The sequence below is a fragment of the Crocuta crocuta genome, unplaced genomic scaffold, assembly GCF_008692635.1.
Source record: "Crocuta crocuta isolate KB4526 unplaced genomic scaffold, BGI_CrCroc_1.0 scaffold216, whole genome shotgun sequence".
NCBI lineage: Eukaryota > Metazoa > Chordata > Mammalia > Carnivora > Hyaenidae > Crocuta > Crocuta crocuta.
This window is the reverse complement of record NW_027531504.1, coordinates 3,588,691-3,609,386: the sequence shown is the minus strand read 5'-3', so window position 1 is coordinate 3,609,386 and position 20,696 is coordinate 3,588,691. Positions and strand designations below refer to the sequence as shown.

General features: G+C 38.1%; 1 long non-coding RNA gene across 1 annotated transcript in view; it reads right to left on the bottom strand.

The window, feature by feature from the left end:
* Positions 1 to 2,306: 2,306 nt before the first annotated feature.
* Positions 2,307 to 20,696, bottom strand: part of LOC144238482 (uncharacterized) — a 176,813-nt gene continuing 158,423 nt past the window's right edge. Inside the window, exon 4 of the long non-coding RNA XR_013337139.1 lies at positions 2,307 to 2,424. This is a non-coding gene — a long non-coding RNA (uncharacterized LOC144238482). The remainder of the gene's footprint in view (positions 2,425 to 20,696) is intronic.

The window sequence follows — 20,696 nt, the reverse complement described above, 5'->3', positions numbered from 1 at the left end:
TGAAGAAAGATAATGTTTCCTCTTATTTGTGAGCCAGTTCACACAAAATTAATTGTACTATTTAGTCTCCAAGATTAATATCTGTTTCTGTTACCCAAACTCTAAAATCCTCCATCAATCCTACAATATTTCATATACCTTGCAAATCAAAAATGAAAATACACATTTGCCTTAAGAATTTAAAGTCCTAAATGTCCTCAAAAATAGCATCTCTTATAGTCACTTAGGAGTTTTTCTGAAATACTCCTTTTTCATTTCCTGGAAGGGTGAGGGTGAGTCCTTAATTAGTGTCAATTATAGTTTATGAATTAATAATTACCATGATCAGTGCTGCCCTCCCCCCAAGGAATTAACTTAGAAAGTCAATTGCAGACTCTACTCTCACCTGAGGGGGAAAAAAATATGCATCTGGTATTCTGGGAATTTATTTCACTAACTAACCACTGTTGCCTCAAAGAATCATTTTTAGTCAAACATAAGTTGCTAAAAACAATTTTGCTTTTTTTAATTTGGTTCTTTTGAGAGACTAAATTGCAGCTCACAAAGACAGCTATTAAGGTCTGAATAGAAAATGTTTAGATTAAATATCATACTCACATTCAAGAATCATTGTAATTGGTCCATTAAACAGCAGCATTGCAGTGTGGTCTGTATTTTTATTTGCTTCATTACTTAAAACTAAATAGCAGTTATTAGCTATATTACAGTGGTTAAAAATTCTACAGTTTACATTGTTGATGTTGAAATTTAGTTTTGTATCAACTCACTGACAATGTCTTCTATTTGTTTAATATTAAGTGGTAGATGATGTTTAGTAGAATTTTCTGCTCTTCTATCAAGTTTTTTAAAAAACAAATTTGCAAAGAATCCAGTGAAAAAGGTGTTTGTATAGTCAAAATATAATGGATTATGAGCAATAACAATTCCAAAATCTTAATAAAAAATGAAGGTTTATTTTTCTCTTGTGTTACATATCCATTGTTGGTTGGCCATGGACCTGCCGCCCCATGTTAGCTTCCCTCTAGGATGGAAAAACCTTTATCTGCGACAGCACAGATCCCCAGAGAAGGAGAAAAATAAAGATATAGCAAACCATCACATGGCTCCAGAAGCTTCTGTTGGAAGTGCTACACATAACCTCTGCTTTTACTTTATTGGCCAGAGCATGTCACGTGACCAAGCCATCCTCAACAAGAAAGAAAATGTATAATCTTCCTGCAGAAGAGACACCACAAAGAGGGGCACCAAAATGTATGGTATACAGTCATATGATACACCACCGTGCCCATGCTAATATTTTTCATAAAAATGAGGAAAGAATCACTTCAATATACAATTTGTTTTCCAAGGCCATATCAGTCATGTCTATTCATTGAAGAGGAAAAAGTGACTCTCATTTAAGAAAAAAAAATTCCATATAAGCTAAATTTATTGACTTGAACTACTAGACAGTATTACAAAGAATGAAAACGTTATTCTTACCTGAAAAACAAATTTGGGTTCAAGATTACAAAAATTAATTTTTGTATTTTCAACAAGGAATGAGAGGAATAAAGTGCCCAGTGTGATAAAGAACTTTATTTATTTATTTTAACAGAGAACTTTAAAAGACGTTATAATCATTTATGAAAAGAAATTTTTCAGAGAAGTCTCCTGAGAGCATTTCAGTGAAAGAAGCTTACATTTCAATTTCATTTTGCATTAGGAATGGAGAATATGGTTAAGAGGCTGAGGCTAAAAAAAGTGAAGTTTAACTAATTTTGACAATTTACACGGCCAAAATCAATTGCCTCCTCAGGTGCCCTTATGATTTATACTTCAAAAATCTTGAGAAGTTTTAGAGAGCTAAGAGTACTCATTTACAATCTTAAAAATGTTTTAGTGTTGTGGACAATATTATTTAAAAACCCAAATTGTCAGTGTTTGAGACTGATTGTTTTTATTTTTATTCAGGGAAGTAAATTTTACCACAGCGGTTTTGTGATTCGATTATTAGAGCAAGATCACAAATTAGAAGCTAGAGGAAGCCATACCTCTGGTTTGTTTAAATGTCAATAATGCTTTGCCATAAGTAGCTTCGTAAATTTGGTGATGACTGAGACCCCATCTCTTTTATGACTTTATGCCAAACCCAAAATTAAATTCACACGTGCCTAAGAGGGCTTCCTAAGGTTCAGATTCAGAAGAATATAGAGAAACTTTTAGCACTATAATCACAATGAAGATCAGAAATTAAAAACAAGTTCAAATGTGTAGTTTACCCTGAAGCTCATTCATTCAATAAACATCGAATCCTGTTAATAAGCAATTCTGTTCATTCTTGGAAGAGATTTAACGTCAGCCACATCAGCTTTTCCCAGGGTACATCCTGTAGATTGGTAGCTCTCTAGGATTCAGTTGATGGTTTTGTGACAAATAGATTCCCTAATCAAATAAGTTTGGAAAACATGGAGTTAAACAAAATAAAATAGGTTTATTTACTAAAAAGTTCTCAAAGTTATGAAAAAAACCAAAGTGCATCAAGAATCTCCCAAAGAGGGGGCACCTGGGTGGCTTAGTCGGTTAAGCGTCCGACTTTCACTTAGGTCATGATCTCGCGGTTCGTGGGTTCGAGCCCCGTGTCGGGCTCTGTGCTGACTGCCAGCTCAGAGCCTGGAGCCCGTTTCAGTCTGTGACTCCCTCTCTCTCTGACCCTCCTCTGCTCACGCTGTCTCTCTCTCTCTCTCCTAGAAATAAATAAAAATATTAAAAAAAAAAAATCTCCCAAAGAGGACAATAGCGTGTACCACTTCCCAAACTTCTTTTCACTGAATACTTTTTTTATTTTTTTCCCAAGGACCAGTGGGACTGGTGTTCTATGGAATACACTTCAAAAAAGTTCTCAGTCAGGGGTGCCTGAGTGGCTCAGTCAGTTGGGCGTCCGACTTCGGCTCAGGTCATGATCTCACGGTTCATGGGTTGGAGCCCTGTGTTGGGCTCTGTGCTGACGGCCAGCTCAGAGCCTGGAGCCTGCTTCAGATTCTGTGTCTCCCTCTCTCTGACCCTCCCTAGCTCGCTCTCTCTCTCTCTCTCTCGGTAATAAATAAAACATTAAAAAATTTTTTTAAGTTCTCAGACTCTTCCAGATGTTTACATTAGATTATTATTGTAAATATTATCTGTACTTAGTGCTTTAGTCACAGTATCTGTTCGAAATTATGCAATATGGTCCCTTTGGACCAAAACGACTAATTAATCAGTAATGACCATTGTACAGCTGATTCAACCATGACACTACAGACTTCCTCTTTCTCTATCATCTTTTTTGTTTTGTTTTTTTGAGAGAGAATACTAAGCAAGCTCCATGCCCAGCGTGTAGGCAGACACAGGGCTTGATCCCACAACTGTGAGATCATGACCTGAGCTAAAATCAAGAGTAGGATGCTTAACTGACTGAGCCACCCAGGCACCCCTCTCTATCATCTTAAGACCAAATTCAAAGAACTATTTGCCAATGGGACAATTGTTTCACTTTCAGGAATTTATAAATAGAGCAAAAAGAGAAGAGGACAGATTGGTCAGTAGATGTTTTCATTGTCTGTATCATATTTCACCCTCCTATAGTACAGACCGAACCAGTGTGGACCCAATCTCAGAAGTCCTTTCAATGACACTGAAAAAATATAGATAAATGACAAGACGCAGTGGTTTTCCCAGAAAACCAATCTGGTTCGAATGAAATTGCTCACATTTTGTAAGAAGGCTTTCCCCACAAAGGACAAAGGGGTTGATAGGATTGAGATGCTGATAGTAAAGAACGTAAGAGTGGAGCATCAGCAGCTCTCCTAGCTAATTTGGAGAGAAGCAACTGATGTCAGTTGACTTATCTTCTTTACCAGTGAGAGGTATGGTATAAAAGACAAAGTGATGACATGTCTCTAGTTAATGACATTCTGAAATTATGAAAGGCTCTTGGCCCCCACCAAATGAAAATACCTTCTAAGTGAGGCCTACCCTGACCACCCTATTAATACTGCAATCTGTCCACCACCCTGCCCCTGGAATTCCCACTCACCTTAACCTACATTTTTCTGTAACTCCTGTCACAATCTAACACATTATATAATTTGCATATTGTTTGTTTCCCCCACTAAGTTAAGCCATACAATGGCTGCACAAATACTTGTCAAATTAGTGAAATTAATTGATACAATTTTAAAGAAAAATAAATGGTCAGAACTTTGGTCCCAGGAAATTTCCCTGATAGGACTTCTGAAGATGACCATCCCAATACTGCCTGTCTCTGCCTACATATTCTCCATGAGAGGAAGAAAGCTGAAATTCCACCCCCAAGCCACTTGCCAGTGCTGAGGCCACTTTCTGCTACTACCTTCACATTCCTGTTAACTCCCTCTTTTTAATAAAAAAGGATTAGAATGAGGAAAAGGGCAGAAGAAATCTCTCTTCTAACAGTATTCTCCAATCACCTATAAAGCAGGAGAACATAGTGCAGAAGACTCCTAACTGGACTCCCTGCATCTGTACCTCTGTCCAGTCTGTTCTCAACATGGCAGCCAGAGTTATCCTTTGAAACATACGTCAGTCACATCACTTGTCAACACAAATGGCCCCCTATTTCCCTCAAACTAAAACCCAAAATCTTCACAGTGGTCTGTAAGACTTTATATGATCTGACCTTCCATTCCTTCTCAGACTTCATTTGTAATTACCATTCCCCTCTCCCTTCACTCCACTCCAGCTTCCTCACTGTTTCTCAGACATGCCAGTCATGCTCCACCCCAGAGCCCTTGCACCATGAATGCTCTCCTCTCAGCAGCTATCCACATGGCTCACATCACGTCTTTCAAGTTTTTGTTCAAGTGCCACCTTGTCAGGTAAGCCTTCCCTAACTACCATACTGAATACTGAATCTTGTCCCCCACTTGCCCCTACTGTGTGCCTGTTCTCTCTTACCTGCTACATCACTTTCTTACTTATCATGTTTATTGTTTTAATTCCCTCACTAGCATTTTAAAGAGAGAGAGACAGAGAGAGAGAACTCTTCAGAAATGGCAGAAAATTTTTGCAATTTTTCTTCCCTTTTTTTGTCCCCAAAGCCTGGAATAATAGGAACACATAGTGAGTGCTCAACAAATTATCTGTTGAATGAATAAAGAGTGGTTAAAATAATGCATTTTGGTTACACAGACTAGATTTTTATCGTAGCTCTATCATTTATTAGCACCTGTGTAATCTTCAGTAAGTTGCAGAAGTTTTTTTGAACCCTAATTCTCTCATCTGTGAAATGAGGTTAGCAATGCCTAGTTCACAGAGTGTGATGTCTTGTATATCCAATAAATGAAGGCCATTACTATGCATTGTGGAGTCTTCTGGGAGCAGAATATGAGAGCAAGTGACCAGGGGTACACTTTGAGGAAGGAGGTTGATAATATTTTGGGAGGTAGTAAATGAAGAAACAATGTATTCGGCTCTCACACATCTCTGAATAAGTCCATGTAAAACCAACATATATTAAGGATTAAAATGAAAACATTAAAATAAAAAAACAACAACAACAATGATATTAAAAGGGGCACCTGGGCGACTCAGTCGGTTAGGCGTCAGACTTCTGCTCAGGTCATGATCTCACAGTTCGTGGGTTCAAGCCCTGCGTCAGGCTCTGTGCTGACAGCTAGCTCAGAGCCCGGAGCCTGCTTCGGATTCTGTGTCTTCCTCTCTCTCTGACCCTCCCCTGCTCACACTGTCTCTCTCTCTCAAAAACAAATAAAAACATTTTTTAAAAATTTTAAAAAACAAGGATTAAAATGGACATAATTTGACCAAAGCAATCTACTATACAGTAGATTTCATGAATAATGCAGATAGCAATAACAAGAGTAGCTGACCAATATAAAAAAGGTGAGGTAGTTGCACTAAAGATTCCATAAAATATTGTTGGTATGCACTATGAAGCATTTTTCTTTTTAATACCTCAGAATCAATACCTCTATAGTATCTCAAGGTTATTCAGTTTGTCTCCATTTCAGGCATTCTGGATGTCATTATTGACTTTACACTTGCCATTCTTTCCTGTTTCTGTTAGTTAGACTGGCCTTGGCATCAAGGGAAGACCATATGGTGCCCATCCATATGGATGGGCTGGCTGGGTTTTAGAATCTTATTCCCCATTGATGTTCCTGTTGTGTGAACAGAATAACTTCTATTTAAGAGTAGAAGATGTAGGATTCCAGCCTTGCATATTGTATCAGTTAGAAAACGTGTCCAACTGTGAGTAGCAGAGATCTGAAAAACAAGGCTTAAACAAATTAGGTGTGGTATGGTGGCTTCACGACCTCATCACAGACCTTCTCTATTCTGCCATCTTTGGTCTGAGGCTTCCTTCCTCAAGGTTGCCTCATATTCACAAAGTGGCTACTGGAACTCCAGCCAGCATTTTCTCATTCCAGATAGGAAGAAAGAAAGAGACAAGAAATAAAGAGAGGATACCAGATGAGTCATTGCCCTTTTTTTGTTAATGTAACTCTACCAGAACACCCACCTAATAACCTCTCCTTATACCCACTGGCTAGAATTCAGTCATATATCCTTCCCATCTTCTGGGCAGGTTGGAAAATCTAGCATATTTTAGCTAAGCATGATGCGTCTCTAGTAAAATCAGGATTCCATATTTTTAAAAAGGAGATAGGGGATATTGAGTAAGTATCTAGCATTGTCTTGTCTAGTTTATCTAATACTAATAACAGATACTTAATTTCTATAATAAACAGAGAGTCATCTTCAAAAAAATCACTGTCATAGCTTGCTAATTACCTTTGCTCTCACCTAGAAATTAACATCTCTCCCTTTGTTCTCCAAAGAATGGTTTATAGAGATTATCTTCTTAAAAAGGCAACCCTTCTACTGGTATCTACTCCACCCCATGAAGACTCCAACTCAGCTTTTGCAAACCAGGTCTCCCTTTAGCCGATGACATAAGTGATTCCAATTATTCCTCGCTGGACTCTGTAGGAGAAAACACTTCTCAGAGTCCCCTCATTGGGATCACCATTGCTGCTGGATGGCCCCAGGGTCAGAAGGCCCCTTGTGAGTCCGAGAACCCTGCCTGCCTATTACCTCTACATAATACATACTGTAGAATTGATACTTGGGGTGCCTTTTTTGTTTTTCATTTAGAAAATTTTCTAAGAATCCTTTAAGCATTCATTAGCTCTTTCAGGCCCACAGGGAGCAATTTTGGTACATTTCACCCTAGCCAACAACTTCTGTGTATACCATTCCAAGGACTAATTTACTAAATGGTCCCTCAGTTGCCTGAAAGAGTTACACAGCTTCAGAAAGTAGCCCATCCACTGAGAAGATCTGACTGCAGAAAAAAAGTCATAGAATTCCTGTTGTTGCTAATTATTTTCTAGTACTACTTGAGGAATGGGTAAGTATGAAAGTCAGCAATTTGTTCTAAAAACCAAATGTGTAGCCACCTGGGACAAAGCCACCAAAAAAAGATGCATACACATACTCCACATCGTTCTCTCTCTTCCAAGTCAAATTCTTTCCTTCTGTTTTCTAAATAAAATAGAACTTGCATCCACTATGAGAAAGATAAGCCTTCAAATTTGGTTTAAATTTTTTTCCTCCTTCATGGAAATGGCTCCATGGAGCTTTCAACTTGTCAGATATAATCTGTTTCGGCCACATAGTCTTGAGGGGGTGACAGCCACAGAATTTGTGGTGTCAGATAAAAACTACACAGAATGCAAAGGCAAAGGCATCACAGAGGTGATGAACATGAAGTTCTCCCTCCCTGAGAAGGAATGAACAAGACACTGGACCTAGAAGGAGCAGTTGCAACAAATGACATTGGCCTCTGTGGACAGAGTGTAGCACAGAGCCTCAGCTGGCCATGTGGACAATTCCCCAAGGCTGCACGTCCTCACATTTCTCTTGTCACTCCCACTGAGACATTTTGGAAAGAAGGCCAAATCGTCCTTCATCAGGGTATGCTGATTCAGACAGACAGCTAAGCTGAGATGGCTTTGGTGAACACATTCTATGGGATGAAATGAGTTCCCCTGTGGTCTGCTGCCCTGTTGCTGTTAAACTGAAACCAGAGAAGCTTAGAGTTGCTAAGAGATTGTCATCTTGCTGGGGGAAGAATTTACACGATTGGCGCCCTCAGGCAAGTAGTGCTGAATCTGTCAGTATTCAAGATTGTGTAATTTTTTCAACTATTTCTTCATTTTAGCCTATATAGAGTACAGCCTTCTCTTCACCCTTGCAGAGTGAGCATTTACAGCATAGCCAGTTTTGGGGGAGAGCTCAGATTGCCTATCAGAGGCGTGGGTTCAAGGGGTGACCCAGGGGCAAAACTGGGGGAAGAAGGTAAACTGGCAGCTTCAAGAACAGACAGGAAAAGCATCAGAAAGGAGATGAGCCAAGGCAATAGTAGAAATGAGGAAGTCTCCCTAGAAACTGGGAGTTGTGACAGCGAGGGTCTGAAATTTGCAGAGCAGTCCCACAGTGGGTTTTCCACTAGGAATAAAAGTCAGGTTAAATGGCAGGGCAGAACCAAGATGTATATAGCTTGTATGTTGCCCTTCTTCTTCTCTGCTAATCAGAAAATCAATGTCCACAACCCAATTTGAGAGAGCAACGGCTCATGTAGGCCTCACCCACCTTTGCCCATAGTTCATGGAATCAGAGGAACATCTGACTCAAATACAGCAAAATCACCAGCAGCCATCTGATTTTCTCTCTCTCTCTCTCTCTCTCTCTTGAATTAAAATAAAAGATACTTACTGATTGCAGCTAGTCAAATAGTGTTGGGCACTAGATCTCTAAAGTCATAGAGAATTGGGACCAGAGTCAATGCCACAATGACCCAAAGTCATACGTAAGCCAGAGTTATGGGGGAGCAGAAATGATGAGTCTTTGAAGGAAGCAGGTATGGAAAGACAAACTAAGATATGCAGGGAGTAACAAAAGTGAGAGCCCGTGTGATCCCAGAAGAAAAAAAGGGAAGTGGGGAGAGTAGCTGTCTGACAGTCTTCCAGTTCCCAAGCAGTATGAATCATTCCCTCAGTTGAGTTCTCTGAGATCCCCTGCATCCTTATAATATAACCAAAAGCCTTGATCCTGTGTAGCCTTTGACACTCAACATACACCCCACCGTTGTAATGAGCCAGTCGTCCCAGACAGATTCTTTGGATTGCAAAGAACAAAGACTCGCTCAGGTGTCCCTAAGAGAGAATGAATTATCATAAAGATACCCAGAGAAGCTTCTGAGAACCAAGACAGGTTAGGGACCAGCTTGTCTCTGTCTCTCTGCTTCTTGTAGAGCCTTCACAGTCTGTCTCTGATGGTGCCCTGTCCCTCACAGGGGCTTGCTCCATTCTCCTGTCTATACCAACTGGTTTTTTCTTTCCCTCCACTCTGCAAAGCTTTCCTCTATCTCAAAGATTCTGCATCCTCATAGCTTTTGCTTCTTCATAACCTCAGCCTGTTAGAACCCTTCATGACCCTACCTTACCTCATGGCTTCTCTTTATAGATTCCTTCTTCTTCAGATCTCCCTGTTAACAGTATTTTCTAGTTCAACTTCAAAAGAGGGAATATGATTAGCCATGCTCATCCTTTTGTACCAGGGCACGGGTTGGCCAGCCTCTGGTTTGACTATTCTTGGATCAAAACACACCCCTTTTATACAACCCACTCCAGCCAGTAGGGCAGAGTCCCACAATACAAAACATGGCAGTCTAGGCCTGCTTGTTTAGAAGGGGCTCTGAGTAAGCAGATACTGCAACAGACACTTTTAATATGCTAATCCCTCCTTGTCACAAATATCCTGAGATACAGCCCACTGTTTTCCAAGAAACAATTAATTATATGATAAAGCAAACTACCTTGTGATAGTAACAATCACAATATTAACAATTAATTAACAGTCATGTTGTAGTTTTCTTCATCCACTTTTCAGAAGTTTCCAAATTTTCCAATATGTCCTACTTTTATAATCAGGAATATCACAATATGTATTAAGAAACAGATATAGAGGGGCGCCTGGGTGGCTTAGTCGGTTGAGCGTCCGACTTTCGCTTAGGTCATGATCTCGCAGTTCGTGGGTTCGAGCCCCGCGTCGGGCTCTGTGCTGGCTGCCGGCTCGGAGCCTGGAGCCTGTTTCAGAGTCTGTGACTCCCTCTCTCTCTGACCCTCCCCTGCTCACGCTGTCTTTCCCTCTCTCCTAGAAATAAATAAAAATTAAAAAAAAAAAAAAGAAACAGATATAGTACCAGGCTCTATGCTAAACACTGCAAATATAGCAGTGAATGTGTGTGGGGGGAGGACATTTCATCATGAAACATGGATGGTCACATAATTTATCAGCAAATCAAGACACTTTTGTGAGTGAAAACGGGGTGCTATTAATAATCAGACCAGGACAAGCGAGACTGTGCTGAATAAACCAGGACATATGGCAAATGTTTTCACTTATGTAAGGCAGCTAACGGTTTAACATTTCTGTGTATCTGAGTAGAGGACTACCATATACAAGACCTTAACTCTCTTCTCAAAAATTAATTTCTAAAATCAAGAAATTCAGAGAATAGGACAGGCAGGTATTTGGGGACAGGGAAGACTTTAACCATCCACATCTCAGTATCCTCATCCTATAGTTTAGAAAACATCCAGGGTTCCAGCTCAACCAGCAAGGAAAAGACTGGGTGGAGAAGGGATCTAGCATTGACTGATCACTTACCCGATGCCAACTACAGGGTTGGATACTTTCCATATACAATCAAAGTTAATCTTCTGACAACTCTGTGATGTGGGTATTATTATACCCATCTTGCTGATGAAGAAACAAAGGCTCAGAGAGTTCAATTACATGGTGCAAATAAGCACATCTCATGTTGGGACTAGAATGTGAACCCAGCAACTCCACTACCTCTAGCCACCTCTCAAAATTAAATTTGAGATCTTAAAGTACAGAAACATTATAACCCCTCATGTCTCCTAAAGTAAATGTGAATAGTGATGAGGCTGTCTTAAAAAGTCAAGTTTTAATGGTCATTTCTTCCATATTATCAGTTTCTCAGTTCATACCAAGCAGAAACGTAGAAAATGAGCTTAACTGGATGCTGTTTCTTGGAGCAATTCTCATGGTTCTCATGTAGGTGGTATCTGAATTTGCCATGTAATTTGAAAATGAAATTTTTGAAGGCAATTAAAGGAAAACTTCTGAAGAGTGGAGTTAGCCCAGGAAAAAACACCCAACATGCTGAAAAGCTTTTGAAACTAATTTCCTATCAGTTGAGTCAAAAGAGAATAATTCCATTGATATCAGATTGGTTAATTAGAAAGGGATGTCAAATTCTGCTTTGACAGATATCATCACAGCTCAAATCTCTGTTCACTTTAATGGGATTCGACCTGTATCAACTTGCTCCAAACCATGAAAGAGGAAAAAAGTAGATTTTGCTAGGAGGGATTTGCTCTTTGTTTGGGCTTTTCCAATTGGTACAGTCTATCCATATTGCCAAATGAAAGGCACTCTGAATCAAAAAGTCTCAGAGGGGGTAAAGATTCTTGAAATAAAATCACCTGTAAGATGTTTTTCACTGCCTTGTGCAAGCAAAAATCATTTACAGGCTAACATTAGAAGAATGTCAAAAAAAACAAAAAACACGTAACAACAGCATAGAAAATGAAATTGCATTTGTGATTTGTTTCATCTCTGCTTCAGATCACAATCGTACATTTCAGACTAAATATCTTTGGAGGAGTCGCACTGAAGATACTGCAACTGGAAGACCCCCTTGTGACACAGAAAGTCACTTTTTATCCTAACATTTCTCTTGAAACAAAAAGAGCTTCCTAATGATATATTTTTGAAAATGTTGCAATTAAAGTTCAAGCTTATTTCCTTCTTGTATTTGAAGTTTGAGAGATGAGGAGATGGAAGAATAGAAGTCTGATAAGGAAAAGAACTTTCTTTAAAATTTGAATGTTTAGATTCAGAACAAATAAAATGGGTAATTTCATTTAATGCAATAGGAAAACAAGATCTTTTTGTACCAAATAGGTAACTGATGTATCTGTTCCATAACTTGCCCTGTTCTTTACCTTTAGATCTCAGGGCTGCAATTCAAGCCAATGTTTAAAAATACTTAAGGTCATTATTCTCATTCAGTTTCTTCCATTAGCTGGAAAATACAATCTTCCTTCATGTTGTGTAGCTGATAACAAAAACTGGCTAGTGCAAGAATGCCCCACTGAATTCACAGTCGGCTTTGCAGAGCTGAATTGTATAGAAATAAATGTAACTACTTACTGTCTCGCTGAATTATGGATTTTAGAAAACTGTTTAATAATGAGGAAAACAGTTAAGACAGCTTCTATTGAATTTTGCATGCACAGAAAACTAACATGAAACAGGAACTGATAACAGATTTTGCTGGGAAAGTAAAATTGTAATTTTATGATCATTTAGAAGTGGGAGATAGCTTCACAAGGACAAACCCCACAATTATCTGTATGTTAGCAGTCTTGGAAGTATATAATTATATTTTTAAGTAGTCAGATTCTTCTTTACCTGCAACTTTATAACTTTTGATACTTCAGTGTCTTTTATTTAGTTTCTCAATCTACAAAAATAACAAATGTTTGCCACTTCCTGTCCTCCAACTGCTCAATTGTTCAGGAGACTGAATTATCATCAGAATCACTGATTGTAAATTCCTCAGAGGTATTCATCTGTGTATCTTCCAGGGCACTTAGCAAAGTTACAGCCACAAAGCAGGCCCTCATAAATGTTTTCTAATTATATTTGATTAGAATAAACCAAGTACAGTCTTCATGCTGGGGCAGTTCCCAGTCCTGTGCAAGGAAAACATATAAGGAAACCAGAAATCATAAGACTGTGTGCTAATACCAAGCATGATGGAAGCACATGAGAGAAGCTCCTAACTTGTTCAGAGGAGGACCAGGGTTTTGGTGGAAGTGACATCTAAGCTGAAACTGTATGCACAAGCAGTGGAAAGAGAGGGGAAGAAGTGTCTGGGCAGAGGGAAAAGCATACTGCAGAGGTCAAGACTTAGAAAAACCATGTACTGGGGGACTGTGGACAGCTCCGAAGAGCTGGAGAATAGAGTGTGCAGTGAGTAGGGGCAAAGACTGGTACTGAAGGGGGAAACAAGGGAGGAAATTTTGGAGAGTGTTGGGAACCAGGCTAACTTATCCTTTACATACACCCAGAATACAAATTTTGGATATTCCTGTGTTCTTTTCCATTGCAATGAGTCTGGACTTACCCTAGCCCCCAATTACTAGGAACCATTACTAGGGTCAAGGGAAACAAGAATATGTTTTAAAACTGAGTAATAGAATTCAGAAACTATTCTTTGAGTCCAAATGGTTTCAGCATGTGAACACAAACACATTTTATACTTTTTTCCTCCTTCCACTCTCTCTTCCTTCGCCTCTCTTAATCCTCACTAAATTCTGATCCTAAGTACATAAAGTCACTGTATGAAAGGGGAAGACAACATAGGTATAAGAGGATATTAATTTTGAAAAGGTAATTGTGGGTACACTATACCTAGAAATCTACCTCTGTGAGCCCCCAAACTATTTTTAATAATTAAATCTCTCTGTTCTATATGCTGAATCCACATAGAACTAACTTTCAATAAGCTTGCCAAATCATAAAACACAAACACTAAAAATATTGATTTTTCATCAACTAGATATATCCACAGTAAGTCTTTGCCGTTAAACAAATAAAATGGCCTAAACTTCCCAGTGAGCAGATTAATAAAACATACCCAAACCTTAAATTTTTTCATATCTTTTTATCCTAATTTTTACTTCCAGAAAGTTAAGTTTAAGGAATAAATAAGGATGTGCACAAGGTATAGGTAAACATCATCACATTTTGATGACCATCATGATGAACATTATAATGTCTGAACATCATCAAAAAATATTCCCATCATGGCCAATTTCTAGCTACCAACATTAAGTCACTGAACAGAGAATTAAGAAGAGATACACATATTGGCTCCAACAATATCACTGAAAAGGAAACACATGGAGACCTCACTCCCTATTTTCTATATAAATGGCACACATATCACACACACACACACACACACACACACACACATCCGAATTACTCTTGTGGTCTTCCTAACTGCCACGGGATTCAGAAGGAAAAAACAGGATATTGGTACGCACATTAATGTTCTCCACAAAGCCCAATCCTTGGGTGTTCTCTTTCAAACCTGGCAAATCCAACATGGAATTTTCTTAAACAAAGATAATTATCTCCCTAAAAGAAACTCTACCAATAGCTTTTAAAAATTTATTTGTTCTCACTGATTCCATATATGATACACAGATATAAAGAAAATTAAATTATTTCTGAGTTGTTGGTTTAGGAATTTTTTACTTTCTTTTGGTTAAATTGTATTTTCTAATTTTTCCATAATAAATACTGATTGCTTTTTATAATAATAAAAATTATTTTTATGTTTGTGTGTGTGTGTCTTCCTTGAATAATTCTTACAAATTCTTATTTTAACTCTAAGGTGAATGGGAGAGGCAGAGAATACAGTCATTTGGTTACCAGTTTTCTGGTCATTCCCAGCACCTATGACAATCTTCCTTTATCTTTAGAAATTCCTCTTCCATTTTGTCTTAGAAACCTTACTCGGCATAGACTGGCAAAGTTCCTTGGAAATCTACATGTTCTTATAGGTTTCCCTTTATACTACCGCCTCCTCCAAATCACTGTGCCTCAGGCAAATCTGATTAATGTCCTCTCAACTCCTCCCACGGCCACCGGTTAATGTCAAAAAATGGAAATACAGTAATTCTTCAAGGAAAATATTTTTTCCTGATTTCCTCCATTAAGTTGTCTGAGGAAGAAAAATACTTTAATAAAAAAATTGGTAGTCAGTTCTTTGATTTTCATCTTCCATCTCATTTCCATGATCTGAAATTTAATCCTCAGGGTACATAAGAAGGTTCTCTCCATCTATGAAAATGCAGAGGTTGCAAGATCATTCAACTGGAAAAAATACCTTAAATGAGCAACGCACATGAGTGTACTTCTAAAATCTAAGGCTAAATAAATATAAGGTATTATTACCACATTGTAATATATCTAATATTCATTTGTACTTGGTATACATGAGTTTTCTAGGAGAGGTTGTTACTTGTGAACAAACTTCTATTTATTTTAATATCATCCTTCAGCATAATGCATTTGTAATTGATTGCCCTTAGTATTAGAATAATAAAGATTTTCATTTACATTTTTAACCGGAATAAATTAATTGCAATTCTTCCTAATTGTCTGCTTATAACCCAAGTTATTTCTCAAAGTGGGTTCTAAAATAGCAAACACATAAATCCCAATTATTCTACTGAAGGTAAAAATAAAGCATGAGAACAAAATTATAAGCGTTTTAGAGGACGTTTGACACAACTTTATTAACATTGTGATATTCCCCTACATATCAGGTAACTGCATCCCAGCCCTGAGTGTTTTGTCAGATAATGAAGGAATATTCACTGAATTGAAAAGAAATGGAGTACGACATTAGATTACAACTTTCATATACAGGAGAAGTACATCATAGCAATGCCTTTTCTTCCTTTTATCTGCTTCCCCTTTCCCTTCAGGCAAAAATATAAATGAAAAATGCCTTCTACCTTCAATCAAATACCAAAGATAAAATGCCTATTGCCTGCTTGACTGCTTACAATGGAGGTGTAACAAATGTTAATCTATCTGTGGCCAACAGCGAGGGGGAGCTGGGAAGAAGAGAAGGGGATTTGAAGAGCTTTTCCTTGGTGGCATTTCTGAGACTTCAAAATGCTCTTAGAAGCTACTTAACAACAAAATCGGTTGATCCCATTGTTGTGGCTCAGAATCCTGTTTCAGTATATCAGCTGAGTGAGAAGTCTAAGGTACTGGAGTGGCATTAATACATTGTGCCCATGGATATTTCCAAAACTTTTAATTACAGCACTTTAAAGAAGCCTTATGAAAATCCTCCAGCCTGCCACAAGCCGGGCCAGGCCCACCACTGTGAAAATCAAAGCCCACATCCTGACCTCAGAGGATCCCACCAAGTTTATTTCTGAAACTAACTCTGCTCAGCTCTGGTTTCAACCCTTCTTAATGGTAGGAGTATGTATAGGAGACCCTCTCCCTTTCATCCTGGGTTCCATACTATAGGGAAGGGGGCTCCCCATTGTGCTGTTATAGTATCTAGTCTTACACCTTTGCTGCAGCCGCCAGTGCCCAGTCCTGAACACTAACACCCAACAGGGCAGCTCTGATCCACAATCATCACCTCTGAGGGTTCAGAACTTGCTTGGTTGAAGAGAGAAAGAAAAGGAGTAATGTGACAGAGCATTCTTCCTCTCTTCCTGTGATGGTTAATTTTATGTGCCAGCCTGACTAGGCCATGGCACCCAGGTTTTTGCTCAAACATAAGTCTAGATGTTGCTACGAAGGTATTATTTGGATTAACATTTAAGTCAGTAGACCTTGAGTAAAGCGGATCCAACCTCTATAATGTCGGTGGTCCTTATCCAATCAGGTGAAGACCTTCAGAGAAAAGACTGAGGTCCCATAAAGAGGAAGGAATTCTGCCCAACTCTACCTTCAGACTCAAACTGCATCATCACCTCCTGCCAGAATTTCCGGCCTGCTGGGCTGCCCTACAGAATTTAGACTTTCCAGCTCCCACAACTGCCTGAGCTAATTCCTTAAATTCCTTAATTCCTATTTGTTCCGTTTCTCCTATATGTTCTGCTTCTTGAAAAATTCTGACTGATACACTTCCCCAGAGGCTTTCCCCTCTTCATGGGACAGTGTATGGGGCCTCAAAGGTGAACCTGTTCACTCTAGATCCCAATCACCTTAACAAACGGATCATCCAAACCTGAAAGGCATAGATTGTGAAGCCCAGTCTGTGACTCTGTTCAGACCAGCCTCCAGGGCCTTTTACACTGACCCTAAGGCTTGAAAGGAAATCAGTAGCAAGCGACCTTGCCATATTGCTGCTTCACACTCAGTGACCAGGGGACTTTGGGTCTTCTCCAAATTCAAGGGAATATTTTCCTTCTCTCTCTACCCTTGGCCACTGTTCCTGAGGACAAATAGTTCCTCCTTTTAGTAAGAACCTATCATCTGACGGACTATGGAACTAGTGAATAGGCCACTTCTGGACCCATGTCTGCATACATCATACACTTCATGATGATTGATCCTCAATATAGAAAATAAGACCAAACTGTCCATGATTCCATTTCTCTGCTTGCCTTGGAACGAACAGGAGTTTGGACAGGAAAACACACCCAGTCTCTACCTTGAGGCATTTCATTCTCTCTTGCTCTTTAATCTGAACTCTGGGTTGTTCTCTGCAGGCAAAATCAAGCTCTGGAATCATCCTTCTAAATTCATTAGTAATTCGGAGACATGACTCTCCAAACCAGGATAAGTCTTCCTGATCTATACCCTTTCCATGCGGCCTTAATGTGTTTCACCATTCTTCATCTTTTAAAAGTAAAAAACAGTTTTTCATATACTTTTTAGGGGGATTGGAGAGTTCAAAGTTTTTTAATTGCTTATGTTCAATACAAACCAAAGTGTCTAAACTCACAATGCAACTTTCATTAGTCTGGAGTATCGTTATATTATTTATATGAGCACTATCAGTTTATTAACACCTACTAACTTTAGCATACAGATGCAAATTATTTTCTAGCTATTGCTAATAGTAAGTAAGGTAGGGTATTCTGTAAATGCTAAATTATCGGGGCATCTGGGTGGCTCAGTCAGTCAAGCCTCTGACTTCAGCTCAGGTCATGAACTACGAAGTTCATAAGTTCAAGTCCCGCATCAGGCTCTGTGCTGACAGCTCAGAGCCCGGAGCCTGCTTCAGATTCTGTGTCTCCCTCTCTCTCAGCTTTTCCCCCACTCATGCTCTGTCTGTCTGTCTGTCTCTCTCTCCCCCAAAAATAAACATTAAAATTTTTTTTAATAAATAAATAAAATAAATAAATAAATGCTAAATTATCATTCAGTGAGTTATTTGTCACTGTTCTTTTCTGCCCTTTCTTGTAGGTGAATTGTACCCTGGGCTGTTTGCTGCATTTTCCCCAGTTTTTTTTAGGGTCAGAAATTTTAAGGGTTAAAGTTTGGGTTTACACAGCACCATTGTGGTTAGGTCTTCCACAGACAACTTGATCTGGAAGAACTTTCTGGAACATTGACTTACTTCACTTCACCATATCTGAATTGTTGGATAAGCTAAGTTTTTTCCTGAAAGTTCTCCTGGTCTTTTTCCCAGGAATGTTAGGCACCCAACCCAGTATTACCAAGATGACTGACAGTTCTTGACTTAAGCCTATAGAAGGAAAGATTAATCTCTTTCCAGGTGGCTCCAGTTTTTCATATGCTTTGTTTCCCTATGCTGTCTTCGCCATTTTTTCCTTTCTTTGTTCAGTCTCCCTCCAATATGGATTTGACCTGAATTATTCCAGTAACTCCATTTTCCTTCTATTTCACATTTGCTCTACAGACCAAACTTCAATATATTTCATTTCCATTCACTGTATTCTAGATTTTTTTTTCTCTTATAAGTTCATGGACATCCTGGGAAAGCTTAAATTACAAGTAGCTAATTGGCTTGTCTACCTCATGTATACTTATTATCTTTATTCACATAAATAGGGCAGCAAAATTCTCTGGGAAATCAGCTCCATACTCTCCAGGTACAAGAAAGGATTGCATAAGATTTCCTGAGAGATTTAAAGCTATCATCATGGCAACTTAGAAATAACCAACTGCGACTTCTCCATGGAGGTCCAAGACTCAGTTAATTAGACTCAGTTAATAAGACTCAGGGATTCTGTGTCTCCCTCTCTCTCTGACCCTTCCCTACTCACACAGTCTCTTTCTCTCTCAGAAATAAATAAAAAACATTTAAAAAATTTTTAAAAAGATGTTTCAGATTAACAAAGACTGAGATTGAAAGAATTTACCATTCACAGGCCCTCCTTGTAAAAGGTACTAAAGAATGTTCTTCAGAAAGAAAAAAACTAAATGAAGAAATGAAAAACTGAAAGTAAAGAAGCAAAAGGAACTAGGGAAGCATCAAGAATGTATAAAATAATGCCAAAAATATTCACTCATCTTATGTGAGTGTGGGTTTTTTTTTTCTGTTTATTTATTTACTTTGAGAGAGAAAAGGAGGAAGGAGCAGAGAGAGAGAGAATTCCAAGCAGGCTCCACACTGATATATTTAAGGGAGAAATATACTTGATGAAATATATTTGACTAAATATGACTAAATTTATATTTGACTAAAAATATTACTATGTAGTAATAAAATGAATGTTTTCAGAAAAATATTATCATCTTTTACATGTATATACTTAATACCATAACTTTGAAATATATAAAGAGGGGCACCGGGCTGACTCAGTCAGAAGAGTATGTGACTCTTGATCTTGGGGTCATGAGTTTGAGCCCCGGGTTGGGTATAGAGATTACTAGATAGATAGAAAGATAGATAGATGCATAGATAGATACATAGATAGATAAAATATATTTTTAGAAACTCACAAGGAAAAATGAACAACTCCATAATCATTAGGGAAAGATTTTAATATCTTACTATAACTGCTATATGAAAAGCAGTAAGAAAATAAGCCTAATTAGTACCAGCACAATTAGTAAACTTCACCAAGTGAACTACACCTTATATCCTACACCAAAATTTAAAGAATACATTTCATTTTCAAGAACACATTTATAATTTACCAAACATTGGCTGGATACTTGCTCACAAAGCAGGATTCAATAAAATCAAAATATTCTGCACCATGGAAACCACATTTTGAGACCAAAGTACTATAATATTAAGAAATAGTAGTTTAAAAATAAAGCTCAAAACCGTGAATGTTAGAAAAATTTTAAATATATTGTACATCATTTATAGGACCATAAGTAAATCATAAAGGACACTATCACTATTCAGAACTGATTGACAATAAAGGTATACATATCAAAATTGATGTATGCAACTCAATATCAGTACTAAGAGGTAATTGTTGCCTGAAATGCATATGTAAGATAAGAAGAGAAATCAAAAGGCTATGGTTTCAGTATCTAATTCAAAAAATTAGAAATTGAAAATAGAAATCCAGTTAAGGAATAGAAAAAAAGAAATGAAAACAAAAAGAGCAGAAATTCACCACATAGAAACAAAGAACAAAATAAAGAGGGTCAACAGGACCAATGCCTGAGTCTCCGCAAAGATCAAAATGAAGTCAGTCCTCTAGTAAGACCAAATAATAAAAAGAACTAAAGCATAAATCGGTCATATTAGACTTTTTAAAAAAGATATAAAATTACAGATACATTAGAAATGTAAAGTGTCTTAAGAGAATGCTTGAACAACTTGATGCCAACAAATTTGAAACCTAAAAAAAGGCATACATTTTTTTAAAAAAATTAATTATCAAACTCTCATAAAAAATATAGAAAACCTAAACAGACTTATGATTACTAAAGAAGTTGAATCAATAACTAAAAACGTATTATCTACCCTGCCTTCAAAAAATGGCCACAATAACTGCACAAGTAGATGCCAAACCTGCGAGGAACAAGTATTTCCT